General features: G+C 50.7%; 34 non-coding genes across 34 annotated transcripts; all 34 read right to left on the bottom strand.

The window, feature by feature from the left end:
- Nucleotides 1-431: 431 nt before the first annotated feature.
- Trnaa-agc (transfer RNA alanine (anticodon AGC)) lies at nt 432-504 on the bottom strand. The gene has a single exon. It is a non-coding gene; the product is annotated as a tRNA-Ala (tRNA).
- Nucleotides 505-920: 416 nt separating this feature from the next.
- Nucleotides 921-993, bottom strand: Trnaa-ugc (transfer RNA alanine (anticodon UGC)). The gene has a single exon. It is a non-coding gene; the product is annotated as a tRNA-Ala (tRNA).
- Nucleotides 994-2,008: 1,015 nt separating this feature from the next.
- Nucleotides 2,009-2,081, bottom strand: Trnaa-agc (transfer RNA alanine (anticodon AGC)). The gene has a single exon. It is a non-coding gene; the product is annotated as a tRNA-Ala (tRNA).
- A 416-nt stretch (nt 2,082-2,497) lies between these two features.
- Trnaa-ugc (transfer RNA alanine (anticodon UGC)) lies at nt 2,498-2,570 on the bottom strand. The gene has a single exon. It is a non-coding gene; the product is annotated as a tRNA-Ala (tRNA).
- Nucleotides 2,571-3,583: 1,013 nt separating this feature from the next.
- Nucleotides 3,584-3,656, bottom strand: Trnaa-agc (transfer RNA alanine (anticodon AGC)). The gene has a single exon. It is a non-coding gene; the product is annotated as a tRNA-Ala (tRNA).
- Nucleotides 3,657-4,072: 416 nt separating this feature from the next.
- On the bottom strand, nt 4,073-4,145 carry Trnaa-ugc (transfer RNA alanine (anticodon UGC)). Its single transcript has one exon. It is a non-coding gene; the product is annotated as a tRNA-Ala (tRNA).
- Nucleotides 4,146-5,158: 1,013 nt separating this feature from the next.
- On the bottom strand, nt 5,159-5,231 carry Trnaa-agc (transfer RNA alanine (anticodon AGC)). Its single transcript has one exon. It is a non-coding gene; the product is annotated as a tRNA-Ala (tRNA).
- Nucleotides 5,232-5,647: 416 nt separating this feature from the next.
- Trnaa-ugc (transfer RNA alanine (anticodon UGC)) lies at nt 5,648-5,720 on the bottom strand. Its single transcript has one exon. It is a non-coding gene; the product is annotated as a tRNA-Ala (tRNA).
- A 1,013-nt stretch (nt 5,721-6,733) lies between these two features.
- Nucleotides 6,734-6,806, bottom strand: Trnaa-agc (transfer RNA alanine (anticodon AGC)). The gene has a single exon. It is a non-coding gene; the product is annotated as a tRNA-Ala (tRNA).
- Nucleotides 6,807-7,222: 416 nt separating this feature from the next.
- Trnaa-ugc (transfer RNA alanine (anticodon UGC)) lies at nt 7,223-7,295 on the bottom strand. The gene has a single exon. It is a non-coding gene; the product is annotated as a tRNA-Ala (tRNA).
- Nucleotides 7,296-8,297: 1,002 nt separating this feature from the next.
- On the bottom strand, nt 8,298-8,370 carry Trnaa-agc (transfer RNA alanine (anticodon AGC)). Its single transcript has one exon. It is a non-coding gene; the product is annotated as a tRNA-Ala (tRNA).
- Nucleotides 8,371-8,786: 416 nt separating this feature from the next.
- On the bottom strand, nt 8,787-8,859 carry Trnaa-ugc (transfer RNA alanine (anticodon UGC)). The gene has a single exon. It is a non-coding gene; the product is annotated as a tRNA-Ala (tRNA).
- Nucleotides 8,860-9,872: 1,013 nt separating this feature from the next.
- Trnaa-agc (transfer RNA alanine (anticodon AGC)) lies at nt 9,873-9,945 on the bottom strand. The gene has a single exon. It is a non-coding gene; the product is annotated as a tRNA-Ala (tRNA).
- A 416-nt stretch (nt 9,946-10,361) lies between these two features.
- Nucleotides 10,362-10,434, bottom strand: Trnaa-ugc (transfer RNA alanine (anticodon UGC)). The gene has a single exon. It is a non-coding gene; the product is annotated as a tRNA-Ala (tRNA).
- Nucleotides 10,435-11,447: 1,013 nt separating this feature from the next.
- Trnaa-agc (transfer RNA alanine (anticodon AGC)) lies at nt 11,448-11,520 on the bottom strand. Its single transcript has one exon. It is a non-coding gene; the product is annotated as a tRNA-Ala (tRNA).
- Nucleotides 11,521-11,936: 416 nt separating this feature from the next.
- Nucleotides 11,937-12,009, bottom strand: Trnaa-ugc (transfer RNA alanine (anticodon UGC)). The gene has a single exon. It is a non-coding gene; the product is annotated as a tRNA-Ala (tRNA).
- Nucleotides 12,010-13,022: 1,013 nt separating this feature from the next.
- Trnaa-agc (transfer RNA alanine (anticodon AGC)) lies at nt 13,023-13,095 on the bottom strand. The gene has a single exon. It is a non-coding gene; the product is annotated as a tRNA-Ala (tRNA).
- Nucleotides 13,096-13,511: 416 nt separating this feature from the next.
- Trnaa-ugc (transfer RNA alanine (anticodon UGC)) lies at nt 13,512-13,584 on the bottom strand. Its single transcript has one exon. It is a non-coding gene; the product is annotated as a tRNA-Ala (tRNA).
- A 1,013-nt stretch (nt 13,585-14,597) lies between these two features.
- On the bottom strand, nt 14,598-14,670 carry Trnaa-agc (transfer RNA alanine (anticodon AGC)). The gene has a single exon. It is a non-coding gene; the product is annotated as a tRNA-Ala (tRNA).
- Nucleotides 14,671-15,086: 416 nt separating this feature from the next.
- Nucleotides 15,087-15,159, bottom strand: Trnaa-ugc (transfer RNA alanine (anticodon UGC)). The gene has a single exon. It is a non-coding gene; the product is annotated as a tRNA-Ala (tRNA).
- A 1,013-nt stretch (nt 15,160-16,172) lies between these two features.
- Trnaa-agc (transfer RNA alanine (anticodon AGC)) lies at nt 16,173-16,245 on the bottom strand. The gene has a single exon. It is a non-coding gene; the product is annotated as a tRNA-Ala (tRNA).
- A 416-nt stretch (nt 16,246-16,661) lies between these two features.
- Nucleotides 16,662-16,734, bottom strand: Trnaa-ugc (transfer RNA alanine (anticodon UGC)). The gene has a single exon. It is a non-coding gene; the product is annotated as a tRNA-Ala (tRNA).
- Nucleotides 16,735-17,747: 1,013 nt separating this feature from the next.
- On the bottom strand, nt 17,748-17,820 carry Trnaa-agc (transfer RNA alanine (anticodon AGC)). Its single transcript has one exon. It is a non-coding gene; the product is annotated as a tRNA-Ala (tRNA).
- A 416-nt stretch (nt 17,821-18,236) lies between these two features.
- Trnaa-ugc (transfer RNA alanine (anticodon UGC)) lies at nt 18,237-18,309 on the bottom strand. The gene has a single exon. It is a non-coding gene; the product is annotated as a tRNA-Ala (tRNA).
- Nucleotides 18,310-19,311: 1,002 nt separating this feature from the next.
- Nucleotides 19,312-19,384, bottom strand: Trnaa-agc (transfer RNA alanine (anticodon AGC)). Its single transcript has one exon. It is a non-coding gene; the product is annotated as a tRNA-Ala (tRNA).
- A 416-nt stretch (nt 19,385-19,800) lies between these two features.
- Trnaa-ugc (transfer RNA alanine (anticodon UGC)) lies at nt 19,801-19,873 on the bottom strand. The gene has a single exon. It is a non-coding gene; the product is annotated as a tRNA-Ala (tRNA).
- Nucleotides 19,874-20,886: 1,013 nt separating this feature from the next.
- On the bottom strand, nt 20,887-20,959 carry Trnaa-agc (transfer RNA alanine (anticodon AGC)). The gene has a single exon. It is a non-coding gene; the product is annotated as a tRNA-Ala (tRNA).
- Nucleotides 20,960-21,375: 416 nt separating this feature from the next.
- Trnaa-ugc (transfer RNA alanine (anticodon UGC)) lies at nt 21,376-21,448 on the bottom strand. Its single transcript has one exon. It is a non-coding gene; the product is annotated as a tRNA-Ala (tRNA).
- Nucleotides 21,449-22,461: 1,013 nt separating this feature from the next.
- Trnaa-agc (transfer RNA alanine (anticodon AGC)) lies at nt 22,462-22,534 on the bottom strand. Its single transcript has one exon. It is a non-coding gene; the product is annotated as a tRNA-Ala (tRNA).
- A 416-nt stretch (nt 22,535-22,950) lies between these two features.
- Nucleotides 22,951-23,023, bottom strand: Trnaa-ugc (transfer RNA alanine (anticodon UGC)). The gene has a single exon. It is a non-coding gene; the product is annotated as a tRNA-Ala (tRNA).
- Nucleotides 23,024-24,524: 1,501 nt separating this feature from the next.
- Trnaa-ugc (transfer RNA alanine (anticodon UGC)) lies at nt 24,525-24,597 on the bottom strand. The gene has a single exon. It is a non-coding gene; the product is annotated as a tRNA-Ala (tRNA).
- Nucleotides 24,598-25,618: 1,021 nt separating this feature from the next.
- Trnaa-agc (transfer RNA alanine (anticodon AGC)) lies at nt 25,619-25,691 on the bottom strand. Its single transcript has one exon. It is a non-coding gene; the product is annotated as a tRNA-Ala (tRNA).
- A 416-nt stretch (nt 25,692-26,107) lies between these two features.
- Nucleotides 26,108-26,180, bottom strand: Trnaa-ugc (transfer RNA alanine (anticodon UGC)). Its single transcript has one exon. It is a non-coding gene; the product is annotated as a tRNA-Ala (tRNA).
- A 1,014-nt stretch (nt 26,181-27,194) lies between these two features.
- Trnaa-agc (transfer RNA alanine (anticodon AGC)) lies at nt 27,195-27,267 on the bottom strand. The gene has a single exon. It is a non-coding gene; the product is annotated as a tRNA-Ala (tRNA).
- Nucleotides 27,268-27,595: the final 328 nt, after the last annotated feature.

Consider the following 27,595-nt stretch of genomic DNA (forward strand, 5'->3'; position numbering starts at 1 on the left):
TGCAGGCAGCGAGGGGGCTGCAAGCTTCCCGTATTCGCGCCTATGTCACCTCTGCTTGCTTGTCAGAGACAGAGTATCGCAAAACATACAACTCACTCCATGAATTGATTGCTACGGCATCTGTCATCAGCAGTCACAACTAGCAACACCAGTAGCAGCCGACTGCACGTAAAGAATTGGAATGTGCAGTGGGATTTTTGTGAATTCGGCGCAAGGCTGATCTTTCCGACATACGTTTGAGAATCTTATGGGAACACGTGTACTGTTTCTAAATTAAGTGTAGTGGTGGGAGGAGGGTACTTCCTGCGCATTACAGCACGCTTGCCAATTGTGGCTGCTAATCGTTCGCTCGTATCTGCCTTGACACATTTTCTGGCTGTGAATTATTCCACTTGCATGGCAGTGTGCGCATGTTGGTGTGTTAAAAATTCTGGAGGCGCTGGGTATCGATCCCAGTACCTCTCGCATGCTAAGCGAGCGCTCTACCATCTGAGCTACGCCCCCTGCTGACGAACTGCGCTACATACAGCCATATCAATTGCACAGACCCTTGCACTCCAATTATTCCGCAGACAAACACTACTCTCAATGTGTCTGTGAGGGTGTCTTTCAGGTTTCCTGGATTCTGTATCGAATCGTAGTCGGCCAAAATCAAAGTGGCACGCACGACGTCGAAAATAGCGTTCGGCCAACGCTCTGAGGTAGACGAAAGTGTTGTTCACTCTCTAGACTTCACTGAGGTTAGGCCGTTTTACCTAAGGCAGATTTGCACTCGATGACACCTCGACAACAGCCGGTCCTCACATTTACGTCTTGCTCTCCTTACGTCAGTATACGAGTCTGTGACGCTGGCTTTGCAACATCTTGCGTGCCTTTAGGCTCGCCGCGACCAACACTTGCCACGAACTGACCACAAAACATGGAGGCGCCGGGGCTTGAACCCGGGACCTTTCACATGCAAAGCGAACGCTCTACCAACTGAGCTACGCCCCCAAGCACAACCAAACTGCGCTGTTCTCCATTCTTTACTACTCTTATGTGCACGGACACGATGGTTGGTTGGTTTGCAGGGCTGAAGGGAACAGAGTACAAAGGCGCGGACGCGTTCATATACACAAGAGTTCCAAGTAGTTTCGATGCTCTGGTATTACGACTGCAAATTCCGTCCGTTTTTAACGTCTTAAATTGAAGGGGCAGTCACAAGTTGCTCTGTTTTCACTCCATGTCGACAATCACACAGCACCTGAGGTAACAAGCACATCTGAAGCCCCATTGTGCACTCGACTGTTCATGCCAACTCACTGCCTCGCACTTTACTACTGTGTACCACTCTTGTCGTCCAACTGCAAAAGACTGGGCCACAACAAGTTTCCGCGTCTCCATTGCACTGCGCAAACTACGAAACGCTCCCCAAACATGGCACTCACCCATGCAGACGACTTTTCCCGACTTTACACGACGCTCACGCAACGCTCACGCTAGTGACAGCCTTATTTAGAGCTTGACGTCGCGCCCAAGCGAGTGAGCACATTTCGCCGACGGCTTAGGCCGCCCACCTAGTGTGGGCTGCTCGGTGTCTGCAGGCAGCGAGGGGCTGCAAGCTTCCCGTATTCGCGCCTATGTCACCTCTGCTTGCTTGTCAGAGACAGAGTATCGCAAAACATACAACTCACTCCATGAATTGATTGCTACGGCATCTGTCATCAGCAGTCACAACTAGCAACACCAGTAGCAGCCGACTGCACGTAAAGAATTGGAATGTGCAGTGGGATTTTTGTGAATTCGGCGCAAGGCTGATCTTTCCGACATACGTTTGAGAATCTTATGGGAACACGTGTACTGTTTCTAAATTAAGTGTAGTGGTGGGAGGAGGGTACTTCCTGCGCATTACAGCACGCTTGCCAATTGTGGCTGCTAATCGTTCGCTCGTATCTGCCTTGACACATTTTCTGGCTGTGAATTATTCCACTTGCATGGCAGTGTGCGCATGTTGGTGTGTTAAAAATTCTGGAGGCGCTGGGTATCGATCCCAGTACCTCTCGCATGCTAAGCGAGCGCTCTACCATCTGAGCTACGCCCCCTGCTGACGAACTGCGCTACATACAGCCATATCAATTGCACAGACCCTTGCACTCCAATTATTCCGCAGACAAACACTACTCTCAATGTGTCTGTGAGGGTGTCTTTCAGGTTTCCTGGATTCTGTATCGAATCGTAGTCGGCCAAAATCAAAGTGGCACGCACGACGTCGAAAATAGCGTTCGGCCAACGCTCTGAGGTAGACGAAAGTGTTGTTCACTCTCTAGACTTCACTGAGGTTAGGCCGTTTTACCTAAGGCAGATTTGCACTCGATGACACCTCGACAACAGCCGGTCCTCACATTTACGTCTTGCTCTCCTTACGTCAGTATACGAGTCTGTGACGCTGGCTTTGCAACATCTTGCGTGCCTTTAGGCTCGCCGCGACCAACACTTGCCACGAACTGACCACAAAACATGGAGGCGCCGGGGCTTGAACCCGGGACCTTTCACATGCAAAGCGAACGCTCTACCAACTGAGCTACGCCCCCAAGCACAACCAAACTGCGCTGTTCTCCATTCTTTACTACTCTTATGTGCACGGACACGATGGTTGGTTGGTTTGCAGGGCTGAAGGGAACAGAGTACAAAGGCGCGGACGCGTTCATATACACAAGAGTTCCAAGTAGTTTCGATGCTCTGGTATTACGACTGCAAATTCCGTCCGTTTTTAACGTCTTAAATTGAAGGGGCAGTCACAAGTTGCTCTGTTTTCACTCCATGTCGACAATCACACAGCACCTGAGGTAACAAGCACATCTGAAGCCCCATTGTGCACTCGACTGTTCATGCCAACTCACTGCCTCGCACTTTACTACTGTGTACCACTCTTGTCGTCCAACTGCAAAAGACTGGGCCACAACAAGTTTCCGCGTCTCCATTGCACTGCGCAAACTACGAAACGCTCCCCAAACATGGCACTCACCCATGCAGACGACTTTTCCGACTTTACACGACGCTCACGCAACGCTCACGCTAGTGACAGCCTTATTTAGAGCTTGACGTCGCGCCCAAGCGAGTGAGCACATTTCGCCGACGGCTTAGGCCGCCCACCTAGTGTGGCTGCTCGGTGTCTGCAGGCAGCGAGGGGCTGCAAGCTTCCCGTATTCGCGCCTATGTCACCTCTGCTTGCTTGTCAGAGACAGAGTATCGCAAAACATACAACTCACTCCATGAATTGATTGCTACGGCATCTGTCATCAGCAGTCACAACTAGCAACACCAGTAGCAGCCGACTGCACGTAAAGAATTGGAATGTGCAGTGGGATTTTTGTGAATTCGGCGCAAGGCTGATCTTTCCGACATACGTTTGAGAATCTTATGGGAACACGTGTACTGTTTCTAAATTAAGTGTAGTGGTGGGAGGAGGGTACTTCCTGCGCATTACAGCACGCTTGCCAATTGTGGCTGCTAATCGTTCGCTCGTATCTGCCTTGACACATTTTCTGGCTGTGAATTATTCCACTTGCATGGCAGTGTGCGCATGTTGGTGTGTTAAAAATTCTGGAGGCGCTGGGTATCGATCCCAGTACCTCTCGCATGCTAAGCGAGCGCTCTACCATCTGAGCTACGCCCCCTGCTGACGAACTGCGCTACATACAGCCATATCAATTGCACAGACCCTTGCACTCCAATTATTCCGCAGACAAACACTACTCTCAATGTGTCTGTGAGGGTGTCTTTCAGGTTTCCTGGATTCTGTATCGAATCGTAGTCGGCCAAAATCAAAGTGGCACGCACGACGTCGAAAATAGCGTTCGGCCAACGCTCTGAGGTAGACGAAAGTGTTGTTCACTCTCTAGACTTCACTGAGGTTAGGCCGTTTTACCTAAGGCAGATTTGCACTCGATGACACCTCGACAACAGCCGGTCCTCACATTTACGTCTTGCTCTCCTTACGTCAGTATACGAGTCTGTGACGCTGGCTTTGCAACATCTTGCGTGCCTTTAGGCTCGCCGCGACCAACACTTGCCACGAACTGACCACAAAACATGGAGGCGCCGGGGCTTGAACCCGGGACCTTTCACATGCAAAGCGAACGCTCTACCAACTGAGCTACGCCCCCAAGCACAACCAAACTGCGCTGTTCTCCATTCTTTACTACTCTTATGTGCACGGACACGATGGTTGGTTGGTTTGCAGGGCTGAAGGGAACAGAGTACAAAGGCGCGGACGCGTTCATATACACAAGAGTTCCAAGTAGTTTCGATGCTCTGGTATTACGACTGCAAATTCCGTCCGTTTTTAACGTCTTAAATTGAAGGGGCAGTCACAAGTTGCTCTGTTTTCACTCCATGTCGACAATCACACAGCACCTGAGGTAACAAGCACATCTGAAGCCCCATTGTGCACTCGACTGTTCATGCCAACTCACTGCCTCGCACTTTACTACTGTGTACCACTCTTGTCGTCCAACTGCAAAAGACTGGGCCACAACAAGTTTCCGCGTCTCCATTGCACTGCGCAAACTACGAAACGCTCCCCAAACATGGCACTCACCCATGCAGACGACTTTTCCGACTTTACACGACGCTCACGCAACGCTCACGCTAGTGACAGCCTTATTTAGAGCTTGACGTCGCGCCCAAGCGAGTGAGCACATTTCGCCGACGGCTTAGGCCGCCCACCTAGTGTGGCTGCTCGGTGTCTGCAGGCAGCGAGGGGCTGCAAGCTTCCCGTATTCGCGCCTATGTCACCTCTGCTTGCTTGTCAGAGACAGAGTATCGCAAAACATACAACTCACTCCATGAATTGATTGCTACGGCATCTGTCATCAGCAGTCACAACTAGCAACACCAGTAGCAGCCGACTGCACGTAAAGAATTGGAATGTGCAGTGGGATTTTTGTGAATTCGGCGCAAGGCTGATCTTTCCGACATACGTTTGAGAATCTTATGGGAACACGTGTACTGTTTCTAAATTAAGTGTAGTGGTGGGAGGAGGGTACTTCCTGCGCATTACAGCACGCTTGCCAATTGTGGCTGCTAATCGTTCGCTCGTATCTGCCTTGACACATTTTCTGGCTGTGAATTATTCCACTTGCATGGCAGTGTGCGCATGTTGGTGTGTTAAAAATTCTGGAGGCGCTGGGTATCGATCCCAGTACCTCTCGCATGCTAAGCGAGCGCTCTACCATCTGAGCTACGCTCCCTGCTGACGAACTGCGCTACATACAGCCATATCAATTGCACAGACCCTTGCACTCCAATTATTCCGCAGACAAACACTACTCTCAATGTGTCTGTGAGGGTGTCTTTCAGGTTTCCTGGATTCTGTATCGAATCGTAGTCGGCCAAAATCAAAGTGGCACGCACGACGTCGAAAATAGCGTTCGGCCAACGCTCTGAGGTAGACGAAAGTGTTGTTCACTCTCTAGACTTCACTGAGGTTAGGCCGTTTTACCTAAGGCAGATTTGCACTCGATGACACCTCGACAACAGCCGGTCCTCACATTTACGTCTTGCTCTCCTTACGTCAGTATACGAGTCTGTGACGCTGGCTTTGCAACATCTTGCGTGCCTTTAGGCTCGCCGCGACCAACACTTGCCACGAACTGACCACAAAACATGGAGGCGCCGGGGCTTGAACCTGGGACCTTTCACATGCAAAGCGAACGCTCTACCAACTGAGCTACGCCCCCAAGCACAACCAAACTGCGCTGTTCTCCATTCTTTACTACTCTTATGTGCACGGACACGATGGTTGGTTGGTTTGCAGGGCTGAAGGGAACAGAGTACAAAGGCGCGGACGCGTTCATATACACAAGAGTTCCAAGTAGTTTCGATGCTCTGGTATTACGACTGCAAATTCCGTCCGTTTTTAACGTCTTAAATTGAAGGGGCAGTCACAAGTTGCTCTGTTTTCACTCCATGTCGACAATCACACAGCACCTGAGGTAACAAGCACATCTGAAGCCCCATTGTGCACTCGACTGTTCATGCCAACTCACTGCCTCGCACTTTACTACTGTGTACCACTCTTGTCGTCCAACTGCAAAAGACTGGGCCACAACAAGTTTCCGCGTCTCCATTGCACTGCGCAAACTACGAAACGCTCCCCAAACATGGCACTCACCCATGCAGACGACTTTTCCGACTTTACACGACGCTCACGCAACGCTCACGCTAGTGACAGCCTTATTTAGAGCTTGACGTCGCGCCCAAGCGAGTGAGCACATTTCGCCGACGGCTTAGGCCGCCCACCTAGTGTGGCTGCTCGGTGTCTGCAGGCAGCGAGGGGCTGCAAGCTTCCCGTATTCGCGCCTATGTCACCTCTGCTTGCTTGTCAGAGACAGAGTATCGCAAAACATACAACTCACTCCATGAATTGATTGCTACGGCATCTGTCATCAGCAGTCACAACTAGCAACACCAGTAGCAGCCGACTGCACGTAAAGAATTGGAATGTGCAGTGGGATTTTTGTGAATTCGGCGCAAGGCTGATCTTTCCGACATACGTTTGAGAATCTTATGGGAACACGTGTACTGTTTCTAAATTAAGTGTAGTGGTGGGAGGAGGGTACTTCCTACGCATTACAGCACGCTTGCCAATTGTGGCTGCTAATCGTTCGCTCGTATCTGCCTTGACACATTTTCTGGCTGTGAATTATTCCACTTGCATGGCAGTGTGCGCATGTTGGTGTGTTAAAAATTCTGGAGGCGCTGGGTATCGATCCCAGTACCTCTCGCATGCTAAGCGAGCGCTCTACCATCTGAGCTACGCCCCCTGCTGACGAACTGCGCTACATACAGCCATATCAATTGCACAGACCCTTGCACTCCAATTATTCCGCAGACAAACACTACTCTCAATGTGTCTGTGAGGGTGTCTTTCAGGTTTCCTGGATTCTGTATCGAATCGTAGTCGGCCAAAATCAAAGTGGCACGCACGACGTCGAAAATAGCGTTCGGCCAACGCTCTGAGGTAGACGAAAGTGTTGTTCACTCTCTAGACTTCACTGAGGTTAGGCCGTTTTACCTAAGGCAGATTTGCACTCGATGACACCTCGACAACAGCCGGTCCTCACATTTACGTCTTGCTCTCCTTACGTCAGTATACGAGTCTGTGACGCTGGCTTTGCAACATCTTGCGTGCCTTTAGGCTCGCCGCGACCAACACTTGCCACGAACTGACCACAAAACATGGAGGCGCCGGGGCTTGAACCTGGGACCTTTCACATGCAAAGCGAACGCTCTACCAACTGAGCTACGCCCCCAAGCACAACCAAACTGCGCTGTTCTCCATTCTTTACTACTCTTATGTGCACGGACACGATGGTTGGTTGGTTTGCAGGGCTGAAGGGAACAGAGTACAAAGGCGCGGACGCGTTCATATACACAAGAGTTCCAAGTAGTTTCGATGCTCTGGTATTACGACTGCAAATTCCGTCCGTTTTTAACGTCTTAAATTGAAGGGGCAGTCACAAGTTGCTCTGTTTTCACTCCATGTCGACAATCACACAGCACCTGAGGTAACAAGCACATCTGAAGCCCCATTGTGCACTCGACTGTTCATGCCAACTCACTGCCTCGCACTTTACTACTGTGTACCACTCTTGTCGTCCAACTGCAAAAGACTGGGCCACAACAAGTTTCCGCGTCTCCATTGCACTGCGCAAACTACGAAACGCTCCCCAAACATGGCACTCACCCATGCAGACGACTTTTCCGACTTTACACGACGCTCACGCTAGTGACAGCCTTATTTAGAGCTTGACGTCGCGCCCAAGCGAGTGAGCACATTTCGCCTACGGCTTAGGCCGCCCACCTAGTGTGGCTGCTCGGTGTCTGCAGGCAGCGAGGGGCTGCAAGCTTCCCGTATTCGCGCCTATGTCACCTCTGCTTGCTTGTCAGAGACAGAGTATCGCAAAACATACAACTCACTCCATGAATTGATTGCTACGGCATCTGTCATCAGCAGTCACAACTAGCAACACCAGTAGCAGCCGACTGCACGTAAAGAATTGGAATGTGCAGTGGGATTTTTGTGAATTCGGCGCAAGGCTGATCTTTCCGACATACGTTTGAGAATCTTATGGGAACACGTGTACTGTTTCTAAATTAAGTGTAGTGGTGGGAGGAGGGTACTTCCTGCGCATTACAGCACGCTTGCCAATTGTGGCTGCTAATCGTTCGCTCGTATCTGCCTTGACACATTTTCTGGCTGTGAATTATTCCACTTGCATGGCAGTGTGCGCATGTTGGTGTGTTAAAAATTCTGGAGGCGCTGGGTATCGATCCCAGTACCTCTCGCATGCTAAGCGAGCGCTCTACCATCTGAGCTACGCCCCCTGCTGACGAACTGCGCTACATACAGCCATATCAATTGCACAGACCCTTGCACTCCAATTATTCCGCAGACAAACACTACTCTCAATGTGTCTGTGAGGGTGTCTTTCAGGTTTCCTGGATTCTGTATCGAATCGTAGTCGGCCAAAATCAAAGTGGCACGCACGACGTCGAAAATAGCGTTCGGCCAACGCTCTGAGGTAGACGAAAGTGTTGTTCACTCTCTAGACTTCACTGAGGTTAGGCCGTTTTACCTAAGGCAGATTTGCACTCGATGACACCTCGACAACAGCCGGTCCTCACATTTACGTCTTGCTCTCCTTACGTCAGTATACGAGTCTGTGACGCTGGCTTTGCAACATCTTGCGTGCCTTTAGGCTCGCCGCGACCAACACTTGCCACGAACTGACCACAAAACATGGAGGCGCCGGGGCTTGAACCCGGGACCTTTCACATGCAAAGCGAACGCTCTACCAACTGAGCTACGCCCCCAAGCACAACCAAACTGCGCTGTTCTCCATTCTTTACTACTCTTATGTGCACGGACACGATGGTTGGTTGGTTTGCAGGGCTGAAGGGAACAGAGTACAAAGGCGCGGACGCGTTCATATACACAAGAGTTCCAAGTAGTTTCGATGCTCTGGTATTACGACTGCAAATTCCGTCCGTTTTTAACGTCTTAAATTGAAGGGGCAGTCACAAGTTGCTCTGTTTTCACTCCATGTCGACAATCACACAGCACCTGAGGTAACAAGCACATCTGAAGCCCCATTGTGCACTCGACTGTTCATGCCAACTCACTGCCTCGCACTTTACTACTGTGTACCACTCTTGTCGTCCAACTGCAAAAGACTGGGCCACAACAAGTTTCCGCGTCTCCATTGCACTGCGCAAACTACGAAACGCTCCCCAAACATGGCACTCACCCATGCAGACGACTTTTCCGACTTTACACGACGCTCACGCAACGCTCACGCTAGTGACAGCCTTATTTAGAGCTTGACGTCGCGCCCAAGCGAGTGAGCACATTTCGCCGACGGCTTAGGCCGCCCACCTAGTGTGGCTGCTCGGTGTCTGCAGGCAGCGAGGGGCTGCAAGCTTCCCGTATTCGCGCCTATGTCACCTCTGCTTGCTTGTCAGAGACAGAGTATCGCAAAACATACAACTCACTCCATGAATTGATTGCTACGGCATCTGTCATCAGCAGTCACAACTAGCAACACCAGTAGCAGCCGACTGCACGTAAAGAATTGGAATGTGCAGTGGGATTTTTGTGAATTCGGCGCAAGGCTGATCTTTCCGACATACGTTTGAGAATCTTATGGGAACACGTGTACTGTTTCTAAATTAAGTGTAGTGGTGGGAGGAGGGTACTTCCTACGCATTACAGCACGCTTGCCAATTGTGGCTGCTAATCGTTCGCTCGTATCTGCCTTGACACATTTTCTGGCTGTGAATTATTCCACTTGCATGGCAGTGTGCGCATGTTGGTGTGTTAAAAATTCTGGAGGCGCTGGGTATCGATCCCAGTACCTCTCGCATGCTAAGCGAGCGCTCTACCATCTGAGCTACGCCCCCTGCTGACGAACTGCGCTACATACAGCCATATCAATTGCACAGACCCTTGCACTCCAATTATTCCGCAGACAAACACTACTCTCAATGTGTCTGTGAGGGTGTCTTTCAGGTTTCCTGGATTCTGTATCGAATCGTAGTCGGCCAAAATCAAAGTGGCACGCACGACGTCGAAAATAGCGTTCGGCCAACGCTCTGAGGTAGACGAAAGTGTTGTTCACTCTCTAGACTTCACTGAGGTTAGGCCGTTTTACCTAAGGCAGATTTGCACTCGATGACACCTCGACAACAGCCGGTCCTCACATTTACGTCTTGCTCTCCTTACGTCAGTATACGAGTCTGTGACGCTGGCTTTGCAACATCTTGCGTGCCTTTAGGCTCGCCGCGACCAACACTTGCCACGAACTGACCACAAAACATGGAGGCGCCGGGGCTTGAACCTGGGACCTTTCACATGCAAAGCGAACGCTCTACCAACTGAGCTACGCCCCCAAGCACAACCAAACTGCGCTGTTCTCCATTCTTTACTACTCTTATGTGCACGGACACGATGGTTGGTTGGTTTGCAGGGCTGAAGGGAACAGAGTACAAAGGCGCGGACGCGTTCATATACACAAGAGTTCCAAGTAGTTTCGATGCTCTGGTATTACGACTGCAAATTCCGTCCGTTTTTAACGTCTTAAATTGAAGGGGCAGTCACAAGTTGCTCTGTTTTCACTCCATGTCGACAATCACACAGCACCTGAGGTAACAAGCACATCTGAAGCCCCATTGTGCACTCGACTGTTCATGCCAACTCACTGCCTCGCACTTTACTACTGTGTACCACTCTTGTCGTCCAACTGCAAAAGACTGGGCCACAACAAGTTTCCGCGTCTCCATTGCACTGCGCAAACTACGAAACGCTCCCCAAACATGGCACTCACCCATGCAGACGACTTTTCCGACTTTACACGACGCTCACGCAACGCTCACGCTAGTGACAGCCTTATTTAGAGCTTGACGTCGCGCCCAAGCGAGTGAGCACATTTCGCCGACGGCTTAGGCCGCCCACCTAGTGTGGCTGCTCGGTGTCTGCAGGCAGCGAGGGGCTGCAAGCTTCCCGTATTCGCGCCTATGTCACCTCTGCTTGCTTGTCAGAGACAGAGTATCGCAAAACATACAACTCACTCCATGAATTGATTGCTACGGCATCTGTCATCAGCAGTCACAACTAGCAACACCAGTAGCAGCCGACTGCACGTAAAGAATTGGAATGTGCAGTGGGATTTTTGTGAATTCGGCGCAAGGCTGATCTTTCCGACATACGTTTGAGAATCTTATGGGAACACGTGTACTGTTTCTAAATTAAGTGTAGTGGTGGGAGGAGGGTACTTCCTGCGCATTACAGCACGCTTGCCAATTGTGGCTGCTAATCGTTCGCTCGTATCTGCCTTGACACATTTTCTGGCTGTGAATTATTCCACTTGCATGGCAGTGTGCGCATGTTGGTGTGTTAAAAATTCTGGAGGCGCTGGGTATCGATCCCAGTACCTCTCGCATGCTAAGCGAGCGCTCTACCATCTGAGCTACGCCCCCTGCTGACGAACTGCGCTACATACAGCCATATCAATTGCACAGACCCTTGCACTCCAATTATTCCGCAGACAAACACTACTCTCAATGTGTCTGTGAGGGTGTCTTTCAGGTTTCCTGGATTCTGTATCGAATCGTAGTCGGCCAAAATCAAAGTGGCACGCACGACGTCGAAAATAGCGTTCGGCCAACGCTCTGAGGTAGACGAAAGTGTTGTTCACTCTCTAGACTTCACTGAGGTTAGGCCGTTTTACCTAAGGCAGATTTGCACTCGATGACACCTCGACAACAGCCGGTCCTCACATTTACGTCTTGCTCTCCTTACGTCAGTATACGAGTCTGTGACGCTGGCTTTGCAACATCTTGCGTGCCTTTAGGCTCGCCGCGACCAACACTTGCCACGAACTGACCACAAAACATGGAGGCGCCGGGGCTTGAACCCGGGACCTTTCACATGCAAAGCGAACGCTCTACCAACTGAGCTACGCCCCCAAGCACAACCAAACTGCGCTGTTCTCCATTCTTTACTACTCTTATGTGCACGGACACGATGGTTGGTTGGTTTGCAGGGCTGAAGGGAACAGAGTACAAAGGCGCGGACGCGTTCATATACACAAGAGTTCCAAGTAGTTTCGATGCTCTGGTATTACGACTGCAAATTCCGTCCGTTTTTAACGTCTTAAATTGAAGGGGCAGTCACAAGTTGCTCTGTTTTCACTCCATGTCGACAATCACACAGCACCTGAGGTAACAAGCACATCTGAAGCCCCATTGTGCACTCGACTGTTCATGCCAACTCACTGCCTCGCACTTTACTACTGTGTACCACTCTTGTCGTCCAACTGCAAAAGACTGGGCCACAACAAGTTTCCGCGTCTCCATTGCACTGCGCAAACTACGAAACGCTCCCCAAACATGGCACTCACCCATGCAGACGACTTTTCCGACTTTACACGACGCTCACGCAACGCTCACGCTAGTGACAGCCTTATTTAGAGCTTGACGTCGCGCCCAAGCGAGTGAGCACATTTCGCCGACGGCTTAGGCCGCCCACCTAGTGTGGCTGCTCGGTGTCTGCAGGCAGCGAGGGGCTGCAAGCTTCCCGTATTCGCGCCTATGTCACCTCTGCTTGCTTGTCAGAGACAGAGTATCGCAAAACATACAACTCACTCCATGAATTGATTGCTACGGCATCTGTCATCAGCAGTCACAACTAGCAACACCAGTAGCAGCCGACTGCACGTAAAGAATTGGAATGTGCAGTGGGATTTTTGTGAATTCGGCGCAAGGCTGATCTTTCCGACATACGTTTGAGAATCTTATGGGAACACGTGTACTGTTTCTAAATTAAGTGTAGTGGTGGGAGGAGGGTACTTCCTACGCATTACAGCACGCTTGCCAATTGTGGCTGCTAATCGTTCGCTCGTATCTGCCTTGACACATTTTCTGGCTGTGAATTATTCCACTTGCATGGCAGTGTGCGCATGTTGGTGTGTTAAAAATTCTGGAGGCGCTGGGTATCGATCCCAGTACCTCTCGCATGCTAAGCGAGCGCTCTACCATCTGAGCTACGCCCCCTGCTGACGAACTGCGCTACATACAGCCATATCAATTGCACAGACCCTTGCACTCCAATTATTCCGCAGACAAACACTACTCTCAATGTGTCTGTGAGGGTGTCTTTCAGGTTTCCTGGATTCTGTATCGAATCGTAGTCGGCCAAAATCAAAGTGGCACGCACGACGTCGAAAATAGCGTTCGGCCAACGCTCTGAGGTAGACGAAAGTGTTGTTCACTCTCTAGACTTCACTGAGGTTAGGCCGTTTTACCTAAGGCAGATTTGCACTCGATGACACCTCGACAACAGCCGGTCCTCACATTTACGTCTTGCTCTCCTTACGTCAGTATACGAGTCTGTGACGCTGGCTTTGCAACATCTTGCGTGCCTTTAGGCTCGCCGCGACCAACACTTGCCACGAACTGACCACAAAACATGGAGGCGCCGGGGCTTGAACCCGGGACCTTTCACATGCAAAGCGAACGCTCTACCAACTGAGCTACGCCCCCAAGCACAACCAAACTGCGCTGTTCTCCATTCTTTACTACTCTTATGTGCACGGACACGATGGTTGGTTGGTTTGCAGGGCTGAAGGGAACAGAGTACAAAGGCGCGGACGCGTTCATATACACAAGAGTTCCAAGTAGTTTCGATGCTCTGGTATTACGACTGCAAATTCCGTCCGTTTTTAACGTCTTAAATTGAAGGGGCAGTCACAAGTTGCTCTGTTTTCACTCCATGTCGACAATCACACAGCACCTGAGGTAACAAGCACATCTGAAGCCCCATTGTGCACTCGACTGTTCATGCCAACTCACTGCCTCGCACTTTACTACTGTGTACCACTCTTGTCGTCCAACTGCAAAAGACTGGGCCACAACAAGTTTCCGCGTCTCCATTGCACTGCGCAAACTACGAAACGCTCCCCAAACATGGCACTCACCCATGCAGACGACTTTTCCGACTTTACACGACGCTCACGCAACGCTCACGCTAGTGACAGCCTTATTTAGAGCTTGACGTCGCGCCCAAGCGAGTGAGCACATTTCGCCGACGGCTTAGGCCGCCCACCTAGTGTGGCTGCTCGGTGTCTGCAGGCAGCGAGGGGCTGCAAGCTTCCCGTATTCGCGCCTATGTCACCTCTGCTTGCTTGTCAGAGACAGAGTATCGCAAAACATACAACTCACTCCATGAATTGATTGCTACGGCATCTGTCATCAGCAGTCACAACTAGCAACACCAGTAGCAGCCGACTGCACGTAAAGAATTGGAATGTGCAGTGGGATTTTTGTGAATTCGGCGCAAGGCTGATCTTTCCGACATACGTTTGAGAATCTTATGGGAACACGTGTACTGTTTCTAAATTAAGTGTAGTGGTGGGAGGAGGGTACTTCCTACGCATTACAGCACGCTTGCCAATTGTGGCTGCTAATCGTTCGCTCGTATCTGCCTTGACACATTTTCTGGCTGTGAATTATTCCACTTGCATGGCAGTGTGCGCATGTTGGTGTGTTAAAAATTCTGGAGGCGCTGGGTATCGATCCCAGTACCTCTCGCATGCTAAGCGAGCGCTCTACCATCTGAGCTACGCCCCCTGCTGACGAACTGCGCTACATACAGCCATATCAATTGCACAGACCCTTGCACTCCAATTATTCCGCAGACAAACACTACTCTCAATGTGTCTGTGAGGGTGTCTTTCAGGTTTCCTGGATTCTGTATCGAATCGTAGTCGGCCAAAATCAAAGTGGCACGCACGACGTCGAAAATAGCGTTCGGCCAACGCTCTGAGGTAGACGAAAGTGTTGTTCACTCTCTAGACTTCACTGAGGTTAGGCCGTTTTACCTAAGGCAGATTTGCACTCGATGACACCTCGACAACAGCCGGTCCTCACATTTACGTCTTGCTCTCCTTACGTCAGTATACGAGTCTGTGACGCCGGCTTTGCAACATCTTGCGTGCCTTTAGGCTCGCCGCGACCAACACTTGCCACGAACTGACCACAAAACATGGAGGCGCCGGGGCTTGAACCTGGGACCTTTCACATGCAAAGCGAACGCTCTACCAACTGAGCTACGCCCCCAAGCACAACCAAACTGCGCTGTTCTCCATTCTTTACTACTCTTATGTGCACGGACACGATGGTTGGTTGGTTTGCAGGGCTGAAGGGAACAGAGTACAAAGGCGCGGACGCGTTCATATACACAAGAGTTCCAAGTAGTTTCGATGCTCTGGTATTACGACTGCAAATTCCGTCCGTTTTTAACGTCTTAAATTGAAGGGGCAGTCACAAGTTGCTCTGTTTTCACTCCATGTCGACAATCACACAGCACCTGAGGTAACAAGCACATCTGAAGCCCCATTGTGCACTCGACTGTTCATGCCAACTCACTGCCTCGCACTTTACTACTGTGTACCACTCTTGTCGTCCAACTGCAAAAGACTGGGCCACAACAAGTTTCCGCGTCTCCATTGCACTGCGCAAACTACGAAACGCTCCCCAAACATGGCACTCACCCATGCAGACGACTTTTCCGACTTTACACGACGCTCACGCAACGCTCACGCTAGTGACAGCCTTATTTAGAGCTTGACGTCGCGCCCAAGCGAGTGAGCACATTTCGCCGACGGCTTAGGCCGCCCACCTAGTGTGGCTGCTCGGTGTCTGCAGGCAGCGAGGGGCTGCAAGCTTCCCGTATTCGCGCCTATGTCACCTCTGCTTGCTTGTCAGAGACAGAGTATCGCAAAACATACAACTCACTCCATGAATTGATTGCTACGGCATCTGTCATCAGCAGTCACAACTAGCAACACCAGTAGCAGCCGACTGCACGTAAAGAATTGGAATGTGCAGTGGGATTTTTGTGAATTCGGCGCAAGGCTGATCTTTCCGACATACGTTTGAGAATCTTATGGGAACACGTGTACTGTTTCTAAATTAAGTGTAGTGGTGGGAGGAGGGTACTTCCTGCGCATTACAGCACGCTTGCCAATTGTGGCTGCTAATCGTTCGCTCGTATCTGCCTTGACACATTTTCTGGCTGTGAATTATTCCACTTGCATGGCAGTGTGCGCATGTTGGTGTGTTAAAAATTCTGGAGGCGCTGGGTATCGATCCCAGTACCTCTCGCATGCTAAGCGAGCGCTCTACCATCTGAGCTACGCCCCCTGCTGACGAACTGCGCTACATACAGCCATATCAATTGCACAGACCCTTGCACTCCAATTATTCCGCAGACAAACACTACTCTCAATGTGTCTGTGAGGGTGTCTTTCAGGTTTCCTGGATTCTGTATCGAATCGTAGTCGGCCAAAATCAAAGTGGCACGCACGACGTCGAAAATAGCGTTCGGCCAACGCTCTGAGGTAGACGAAAGTGTTGTTCACTCTCTAGACTTCACTGAGGTTAGGCCGTTTTACCTAAGGCAGATTTGCACTCGATGACACCTCGACAACAGCCGGTCCTCACATTTACGTCTTGCTCTCCTTACGTCAGTATACGAGTCTGTGACGCTGGCTTTGCAACATCTTGCGTGCCTTTAGGCTCGCCGCGACCAACACTTGCCACGAACTGACCACAAAACATGGAGGCGCCGGGGCTTGAACCCGGGACCTTTCACATGCAAAGCGAACGCTCTACCAACTGAGCTACGCCCCCAAGCACAACCAAACTGCGCTGTTCTCCATTCTTTACTACTCTTATGTGCACGGACACGATGGTTGGTTGGTTTGCAGGGCTGAAGGGAACAGAGTACAAAGGCGCGGACGCGTTCATATACACAAGAGTTCCAAGTAGTTTCGATGCTCTGGTATTACGACTGCAAATTCCGTCCGTTTTTAACGTCTTAAATTGAAGGGGCAGTCACAAGTTGCTCTGTTTTCACTCCATGTCGACAATCACACAGCACCTGAGGTAACAAGCACATCTGAAGCCCCATTGTGCACTCGACTGTTCATGCCAACTCACTGCCTCGCACTTTACTACTGTGTACCACTCTTGTCGTCCAACTGCAAAAGACTGGGCCACAACAAGTTTCCGCGTCTCCATTGCACTGCGCAAACTACGAAACGCTCCCCAAACATGGCACTCACCCATGCAGACGACTTTTCCGACTTTACACGACGCTCACGCAACGCTCACGCTAGTGACAGCCTTATTTAGAGCTTGACGTCGCGCCCAAGCGAGTGAGCACATTTCGCCGACGGCTTAGGCCGCCCACCTAGTGTGGCTGCTCGGTGTCTGCAGGCAGCGAGGGGCTGCAAGCTTCCCGTATTCGCGCCTATGTCACCTCTGCTTGCTTGTCAGAGACAGAGTATCGCAAAACATACAACTCACTCCATGAATTGATTGCTACGGCATCTGTCATCAGCAGTCACAACTAGCAACACCAGTAGCAGCCGACTGCACGTAAAGAATTGGAATGTGCAGTGGGATTTTTGTGAATTCGGCGCAAGGCTGATCTTTCCGACATACGTTTGAGAATCTTATGGGAACACGTGTACTGTTTCTAAATTAAGTGTAGTGGTGGGAGGAGGGTACTTCCTACGCATTACAGCACGCTTGCCAATTGTGGCTGCTAATCGTTCGCTCGTATCTGCCTTGACACATTTTCTGGCTGTGAATTATTCCACTTGCATGGCAGTGTGCGCATGTTGGTGTGTTAAAAATTCTGGAGGCGCTGGGTATCGATCCCAGTACCTCTCGCATGCTAAGCGAGCGCTCTACCATCTGAGCTACGCCCCCTGCTGACGAACTGCGCTACATACAGCCATATCAATTGCACAGACCCTTGCACTCCAATTATTCCGCAGACAAACACTACTCTCAATGTGTCTGTGAGGGTGTCTTTCAGGTTTCCTGGATTCTGTATCGAATCGTAGTCGGCCAAAATCAAAGTGGCACGCACGACGTCGAAAATAGCGTTCGGCCAACGCTCTGAGGTAGACGAAAGTGTTGTTCACTCTCTAGACTTCACTGAGGTTAGGCCGTTTTACCTAAGGCAGATTTGCACTCGATGACACCTCGACAACAGCCGGTCCTCACATTTACGTCTTGCTCTCCTTACGTCAGTATACGAGTCTGTGACGCTGGCTTTGCAACATCTTGCGTGCCTTTAGGCTCGCCGCGACCAACACTTGCCACGAACTGACCACAAAACATGGAGGCGCCGGGGCTTGAACCTGGGACCTTTCACATGCAAAGCGAACGCTCTACCAACTGAGCTACGCCCCCAAGCACAACCAAACTGCGCTGTTCTCCATTCTTTACTACTCTTATGTGCACGGACACGATGGTTGGTTGGTTTGCAGGGCTGAAGGGAACAGAGTACAAAGGCGCGGACGCGTTCATATACACAAGAGTTCCAAGTAGTTTCGATGCTCTGGTATTACGACTGCAAATTCCGTCCGTTTTTAACGTCTTAAATTGAAGGGGCAGTCACAAGTTGCTCTGTTTTCACTCCATGTCGACAATCACACAGCACCTGAGGTAACAAGCACATCTGAAGCCCCATTGTGCACTCGACTGTTCATGCCAACTCACTGCCTCGCACTTTACTACTGTGTACCACTCTTGTCGTCCAACTGCAAAAGACTGGGCCACAACAAGTTTCCGCGTCTCCATTGCACTGCGCAAACTACGAAACGCTCCCCAAACATGGCACTCACCCATGCAGACGACTTTTCCGACTTTACACGACGCTCACGCTAGTGACAGCCTTATTTAGAGCTTGACGTCGCGCCCAAGCGAGTGAGCACATTTCGCCTACGGCTTAGGCCGCCCACCTAGTGTGGCTGCTCGGTGTCTGCAGGCAGCGAGGGGCTGCAAGCTTCCCGTATTCGCGCCTATGTCACCTCTGCTTGCTTGTCAGAGACAGAGTATCGCAAAACATACAACTCACTCCATGAATTGATTGCTACGGCATCTGTCATCAGCAGTCACAACTAGCAACACCAGTAGCAGCCGACTGCACGTAAAGAATTGGAATGTGCAGTGGGATTTTTGTGAATTCGGCGCAAGGCTGATCTTTCCGACATACGTTTGAGAATCTTATGGGAACACGTGTACTGTTTCTAAATTAAGTGTAGTGGTGGGAGGAGGGTACTTCCTGCGCATTACAGCACGCTTGCCAATTGTGGCTGCTAATCGTTCGCTCGTATCTGCCTTGACACATTTTCTGGCTGTGAATTATTCCACTTGCATGGCAGTGTGCGCATGTTGGTGTGTTAAAAATTCTGGAGGCGCTGGGTATCGATCCCAGTACCTCTCGCATGCTAAGCGAGCGCTCTACCATCTGAGCTACGCCCCCTGCTGACGAACTGCGCTACATACAGCCATATCAATTGCACAGACCCTTGCACTCCAATTATTCCGCAGACAAACACTACTCTCAATGTGTCTGTGAGGGTGTCTTTCAGGTTTCCTGGATTCTGTATCGAATCGTAGTCGGCCAAAATCAAAGTGGCACGCACGACGTCGAAAATAGCGTTCGGCCAACGCTCTGAGGTAGACGAAAGTGTTGTTCACTCTCTAGACTTCACTGAGGTTAGGCCGTTTTACCTAAGGCAGATTTGCACTCGATGACACCTCGACAACAGCCGGTCCTCACATTTACGTCTTGCTCTCCTTACGTCAGTATACGAGTCTGTGACGCTGGCTTTGCAACATCTTGCGTGCCTTTAGGCTCGCCGCGACCAACACTTGCCACGAACTGACCACAAAACATGGAGGCGCCGGGGCTTGAACCCGGGACCTTTCACATGCAAAGCGAACGCTCTACCAACTGAGCTACGCCCCCAAGCACAACCAAACTGCGCTGTTCTCCATTCTTTACTACTCTTATGTGCACGGACACGATGGTTGGTTGGTTTGCAGGGCTGAAGGGAACAGAGTACAAAGGCGCGGACGCGTTCATATACACAAGAGTTCCAAGTAGTTTCGATGCTCTGGTATTACGACTGCAAATTCCGTCCGTTTTTAACGTCTTCAATTGAAGGGGCAGTCACAAGTTGCTCTGTTTTCACTCCATGTCGACAATCACACAGCACCTGAGGTAACAAGCACATCTGAAGCCCCATTGTGCACTCGACTGTTCATGCCAACTCACTGCCTCGCACTTTACTACTGTGTACCACTCTTGTCGTCCAACTGCAAAAGACTGGGCCACAACAAGTTTCCGCGTCTCCATTGCACTGCGCAAACTACGAAACGCTCCCCAAACATGGCACTCACCCATGCAGACGACTTTTCCGACTTTACACGACGCTCACGCAACGCTCACGCTAGTGACAGCCTTATTTAGAGCTTGACGTCGCGCCCAAGCGAGTGAGCACATTTCGCCGACGGCTTAGGCCGCCCACCTAGTGTGGCTGCTCGGTGTCTGCAGGCAGCGAGGGGCTGCAAGCTTCCCGTATTCGCGCCTATGTCACCTCTGCTTGCTTGTCAGAGACAGAGTATCGCAAAACATACAACTCACTCCATGAATTGATTGCTACGGCATCTGTCATCAGCAGTCACAACTAGCAACACCAGTAGCAGCCGACTGCACGTAAAGAATTGGAATGTGCAGTGGGATTTTTGTGAATTCGGCGCAAGGCTGATCTTTCCGACATACGTTTGAGAATCTTATGGGAACACGTGTACTGTTTCTAAATTAAGTGTAGTGGTGGGAGGAGGGTACTTCCTGCGCATTACAGCACGCTTGCCAATTGTGGCTGCTAATCGTTCGCTCGTATCTGCCTTGACACATTTTCTGGCTGTGAATTATTCCACTTGCATGGCAGTGTGCGCATGTTGGTGTGTTAAAAATTCTGGAGGCGCTGGGTATCGATCCCAGTACCTCTCGCATGCTAAGCGAGCGCTCTACCATCTGAGCTACGCCCCCTGCTGACGAACTGCGCTACATACAGCCATATCAATTGCACAGACCCTTGCACTCCAATTATTCCGCAGACAAACACTACTCTCAATGTGTCTGTGAGGGTGTCTTTCAGGTTTCCTGGATTCTGTATCGAATCGTAGTCGGCCAAAATCAAAGTGGCACGCACGACGTCGAAAATAGCGTTCGGCCAACGCTCTGAGGTAGACGAAAGTGTTGTTCACTCTCTAGACTTCACTGAGGTTAGGCCGTTTTACCTAAGGCAGATTTGCACTCGATGACACCTCGACAACAGCCGGTCCTCACATTTACGTCTTGCTCTCCTTACGTCAGTATACGAGTCTGTGACGCTGGCTTTGCAACATCTTGCGTGCCTTTAGGCTCGCCGCGACCAACACTTGCCACGAACTGACCACAAAACATGGAGGCGCCGGGGCTTGAACCCGGGACCTTTCACATGCAAAGCGAACGCTCTACCAACTGAGCTACGCCCCCAAGCACAACCAAACTGCGCTGTTCTCCATTCTTTACTACTCTTATGTGCACGGACACGATGGTTGGTTGGTTTGCAGGGCTGAAGGGAACAGAGTACAAAGGCGCGGACGCGTTCATATACACAAGAGTTCCAAGTAGTTTCGATGCTCTGGTATTACGACTGCAAATTCCGTCCGTTTTTAACGTCTTCAATTGAAGGGGCAGTCACAAGTTGCTCTGTTTTCACTCCATGTCGACAATCACACAGCACCTGAGGTAACAAGCACATCTGAAGCCCCATTGTGCACTCGACTGTTCATGCCAACTCACTGCCTCGCACTTTACTACTGTGTACCACTCTTGTCGTCCAACTGCAAAAGACTGGGCCACAACAAGTTTCCGCGTCTCCATTGCACTGCGCAAACTACGAAACGCTCCCCAAACATGGCACTCACCCATGCAGACGACTTTTCCGACTTTACACGACGCTCACGCAACGCTCACGCTAGTGACAGCCTTATTTAGAGCTTGACGTCGCGCCCAAGCGAGTGAGCACATTTCGCCGACGGCTTAGGCCGCCCACCTAGTGTGGCTGCTCGGTGTCTGCAGGCAGCGAGGGGCTGCAAGCTTCCCGTATTCGCGCCTATGTCACCTCTGCTTGCTTGTCAGAGACAGAGTATCGCAAAACATACAACTCACTCCATGAATTGATTGCTACGGCATCTGTCATCAGCAGTCACAACTAGCAACACCAGTAGCAGCCGACTGCACGTAAAGAATTGGAATGTGCAGTGGGATTTTTGTGAATTCGGCGCAAGGCTGATCTTTCCGACATACGTTTGAGAATCTTATGGGAACACGTGTACTGTTTCTAAATTAAGTGTAGTGGTGGGAGGAGGGTACTTCCTGCGCATTACAGCACGCTTGCCAATTGTGGCTGCTAATCGTTCGCTCGTATCTGCCTTGACACATTTTCTGGCTGTGAATTATTCCACTTGCATGGCAGTGTGCGCATGTTGGTGTGTTAAAAATTCTGGAGGCGCTGGGTATCGATCCCAGTACCTCTCGCATGCTAAGCGAGCGCTCTACCATCTGAGCTACGCCCCCTGCTGACGAACTGCGCTACATACAGCCATATCAATTGCACAGACCCTTGCACTCCAATTATTCCGCAGACAAACACTACTCTCAATGTGTCTGTGAGGGTGTCTTTCAGGTTTCCTGGATTCTGTATCGAATCGTAGTCGGCCAAAATCAAAGTGGCACGCACGACGTCGAAAATAGCGTTCGGCCAACGCTCTGAGGTAGACGAAAGTGTTGTTCACTCTCTAGACTTCACTGAGGTTAGGCCGTTTTACCTAAGGCAGATTTGCACTCGATGACACCTCGACAACAGCCGGTCCTCACATTTACGTCTTGCTCTCCTTACGTCAGTATACGAGTCTGTGACGCTGGCTTTGCAACATCTTGCGTGCCTTTAGGCTCGCCGCGACCAACACTTGCCACGAACTGACCACAAAACATGGAGGCGCCGGGGCTTGAACCCGGGACCTTTCACATGCAAAGCGAACGCTCTACCAACTGAGCTACGCCCCCAAGCACAACCAAACTGCGCTGTTCTCCATTCTTTACTACTCTTATGTGCACGGACACGATGGTTGGTTGGTTTGCAGGGCTGAAGGGAACAGAGTACAAAGGCGCGGACGCGTTCATATACACAAGAGTTCCAAGTAGTTTCGATGCTCTGGTATTACGACTGCAAATTCCGTCCGTTTTTAACGTCTTCAATTGAAGGGGCAGTCACAAGTTGCTCTGTTTTCACTCCATGTCGACAATCACACAGCACCTGAGGTAACAAGCACATCTGAAGCCCCATTGTGCACTCGACTGTTCATGCCAACTCACTGCCTCGCACTTTACTACTGTGTACCACTCTTGTCGTCCAACTGCAAAAGACTGGGCCACAACAAGTTTCCGCGTCTCCATTGCACTGCGCAAACTACGAAACGCTCCCCAAACATGGCACTCACCCATGCAGACGACTTTTCCGACTTTACACGACGCTCACGCAACGCTCACGCTAGTGACAGCCTTATTTAGAGCTTGACGTCGCGCCCAAGCGAGTGAGCACATTTCGCCTACGGCTTAGGCCGCCCACCTAGTGTGGCTGCTCGGTGTCTGCAGGCAGCGAGGGGCTGCAAGCTTCCCGTATTCGCGCCTATGTCACCTCTGCTTGCTTGTCAGAGACAGAGTATCGCAAAACATACAACTCACTCCATGAATTGATTGCTACGGCATCTGTCATCAGCAGTCACAACTAGCAACACCAGTAGCAGCCGACTGCACGTAAAGAATTGGAATGTGCAGTGGGATTTTTGTGAATTCGGCGCAAGGCTGATCTTTCCGACATACGTTTGAGAATCTTATGGGAACACGTGTACTGTTTCTAAATTAAGTGTAGTGGTGGGAGGAGGGTACTTCCTGCGCATTACAGCACGCTTGCCAATTGTGGCTGCTAATCGTTCGCTCGTATCTGCCTTGACACATTTTCTGGCTGTGAATTATTCCACTTGCATGGCAGTGTGCGCATGTTGGTGTGTTAAAAATTCTGGAGGCGCTGGGTATCGATCCAGTACCTCTCGCATGCTAAGCGAGCGCTCTACCATCTGAGCTACGCCCCCTGCTGACGAACTGCGCTACATACAGCCATATCAATTGCACAGACCCTTGCACTCCAATTATTCCGCAGACAAACACTACTCTCAATGTGTCTGTGAGGGTGTCTTTCAGGTTTCCTGGATTCTGTATCGAATCGTAGTCGGCCAAAATCAAAGTGGCACGCACGACGTCGAAAATAGCGTTCGGCCAACGCTCTGAGGTAGACGAAAGTGTTGTTCACTCTCTAGACTTCACTGAGGTTAGGCCGTTTTACCTAAGGCAGATTTGCACTCGATGACACCTCGACAACAGCCGGTCCTCACATTTACGTCTTGCTCTCCTTACGTCAGTATACGAGTCTGTGACGCTGGCTTTGCAACATCTTGCGTGCCTTTAGGCTCGCCGCGACCAACACTTGCCACGAACTGACCACAAAACATGGAGGCGCCGGGGCTTGAACCCGGGACCTTTCACATGCAAAGCGAACGCTCTACCAACTGAGCTACGCCCCCAAGCACAACCAAACTGCGCTGTTCTCCATTCTTTACTACTCTTATGTGCACGGACACGATGGTTGGTTGGTTTGCAGGGCTGAAGGGAACAGAGTACAAAGGCGCGGACGCGTTCATATACACAAGAGTTCCAAGTAGTTTCGATGCTCTGGTATTACGACTGCAAATTCCGTCCGTTTTTAACGTCTTCAATTGAAGGGGCAGTCACAAGTTGCTCTGTTTTCACTCCATGTCGACAATCACACAGCACCTGAGGTAACAAGCACATCTGAAGCCCCATTGTGCACTCGACTGTTCATATGCCAACTCACTGCCTCGCACTTTACTACTGTGTACCACTCTTGTCGTCCAACTGCAAAAGACTGGGCCACAACAAGTTTCCGCGTCTCCATTGCACTGCGCAAACTACGAAACGCTCCCCAAACATGGCACTCACCCATGCAGACGACTTTTCCGACTTTACACGACGCTCACGCAACGCTCACGCTAGTGACAGCCTTATTTAGAGCTTGACGTCGCGCCCAAGCGAGTGAGCACATTTCGCCGACGGCTTAGGCCGCCCACCTAGTGTGGCTGCTCGGTGTCTGCAGGCAGCGAGGGGCTGCAAGCTTCCCGTATTCGCGCCTATGTCACCTCTGCTTGCTTGTCAGAGACAGAGTATCGCAAAACATACAACTCACTCCATGAATTGATTGCTACGGCATCTGTCATCAGCAGTCACAACTAGCAACAGTAGCAGAAGCAGGCAGCGACTGCACGTAAGAATTGGAATGTGCAGTGGGATTTTTGTGAATTCGGCGCAAGGCTGATCTTTCCGACATACGTTTGAGAATCTTATGGGAACACGTGTACTGTTTCTAAATTAAGTGTAGTGGTGGGAGGAGGGTACTTCCTGCGCATTACAGCACGCTTGCCAATTGTGGCTGCTAATCGTTCGCTCGTATCTGCCTTGACACATTTTTCTGGCTGTGAATTATTCCACTTGCATGGCAGTGTGCGCATGTTGGTGTGTTAAAAATTCTGGAGGCGCTGGGTATCGATCCCAGTACCTCTCGCATGCTAAGCGAGCGCTCTACCATCTGAGCTACGCCCCCTGCTGACGAACTGCGCTACATACAGCCATATCAATTGCACAGACCCTTGCACTCCAATTATTCCGCAGACAAACACTACTCTCAATGTGTCTGTGAGGGTGTCTTTCAGGTTTCCTGGATTCTGTATCGAATCGTAGTCGGCCAAAATCAAAGTGGCACGCACGACGTCGAAAATAGCGTTCGGCCAACGCTCTGAGGTAGACGAAAGTGTTGTTCACTCTCTAGACTTCACTGAGGTTAGGCCGTTTTACCTAAGGCAGATTTGCACTCGATGACACCTCGACAACAGCCGGTCCTCACATTTACGTCTTGCTCTCCTTACGTCAGTATACGAGTCTGTGACGCTGGCTTTGCAACATCTTGCGTGCCTTTAGGCTCGCCGCGACCAACACTTGCCACGAACTGACCACAAAACATGGAGGCGCCGGGGCTTGAACCCGGGACCTTTCACATGCAAAGCGAACGCTCTACCAACTGAGCTACGCCCCCAAGCACAACCCAAACTGCGCTGTTCTCCATTCTTTACTACTCTTATGTGCACGGACACGATGGTTGGTTGGTTTGCAGGGCTGAAGGGAACAGAGTACAAAGGCGCGGACGCGTTCATATACACAAGAGTTCCAAGTAGTTTCGATGCTCTGGTATTACGACTGCAAATTCCGTCCGTTTTTAACGTCTTCAATTGAAGGGGCAGTCACAAGTTGCTCTGTTTTCACTCCATGTCGACAATCACACAGCACCTGAGGTAACAAGCACATCTGAAGCCCCATTGTGCACTCGACTGTTCATGCCAACTCACTGCCTCGCACTTTACTACTGTGTACCACTCTTGTCGTCCAACTGCAAAAGACTGGGCCACAACAAGTTTCCGCGTCTCCATTGCACTGCGCAAACTACGAAACGCTCCCCAAACATGGCACTCACCCATGCAGACGACTTTTCCGACTTTACACGACGCTCACGCAACGCTCACGCTAGTGACAGCCTTATTTAGAGCTTGACGTCGCGCCCAAGCGAGTGAGCACATTTCGCCTACGGCTTAGGCCGCCCACCTAGTGTGGCTGCTCGGTGTCTGCAGGCAGCGAGGGGCTGCAAGCTTCCCGTATTCGCGCCTATGTCACCTCTGCTTGCTTGTCAGAGACAGAGTATCGCAAAACATACAACTCACTCCATGAATTGATTGCTACGGCATCTGTCATCAGCAGTCACAACTAGCAACACCAGTAGCAGCCGACTGCACGTAAAGAATTGGAATGTGCAGTGGGATTTTTGTGAATTCGGCGCAAGGCTGATCTTTCCGACATACGTTTGAGAATCTTATGGGAACACGTGTACTGTTTCTAAATTAAGTGTAGTGGTGGGAGGAGGGTACTTCCTGCGCATTACAGCACGCTTGCCAATTGTGGCTGCTAATCGTTCGCTCGTATCTGCCTTGACACATTTTCTGGCTGTGAATTATTCCACTTGCATGGCAGTGTGCGCATGTTGGTGTGTTAAAAATTCTGGAGGCGCTGGGTATCGATCCCAGTACCTCTCGCATGCTAAGCGAGCGCTCTACCATCTGAGCTACGCCCCCTGCTGACGAACTGCGCTACATACAGCCATATCAATTGCACAGACCCTTGCACTCCAATTATTCCGCAGACAAACACTACTCTCAATGTGTCTGTGAGGGTGTCTTTCAGGTTTCCTGGATTCTGTATCGAATCGTAGTCGGCCAAAATCAAAGTGGCACGCACGACGTCGAAAATAGCGTTCGGCCAACGCTCTGAGGTAGACGAAAGTGTTGTTCACTCTCTAGGACTTCACTGAGGTTAGGCCGTTTTACCTAAGGCAGATTTGCACTCGATGACACCTCGACAACAGCCGGTCCTCACATTTACGTCTTGCTCTCCTTACGTCAG

The sequence above is a fragment of the Schistocerca serialis genome, unplaced genomic scaffold, assembly GCF_023864345.2.
Source record: "Schistocerca serialis cubense isolate TAMUIC-IGC-003099 unplaced genomic scaffold, iqSchSeri2.2 HiC_scaffold_290, whole genome shotgun sequence".
In the NCBI taxonomy this organism is placed as follows: Eukaryota; Metazoa; Arthropoda; class Insecta; order Orthoptera; family Acrididae; genus Schistocerca; species Schistocerca serialis.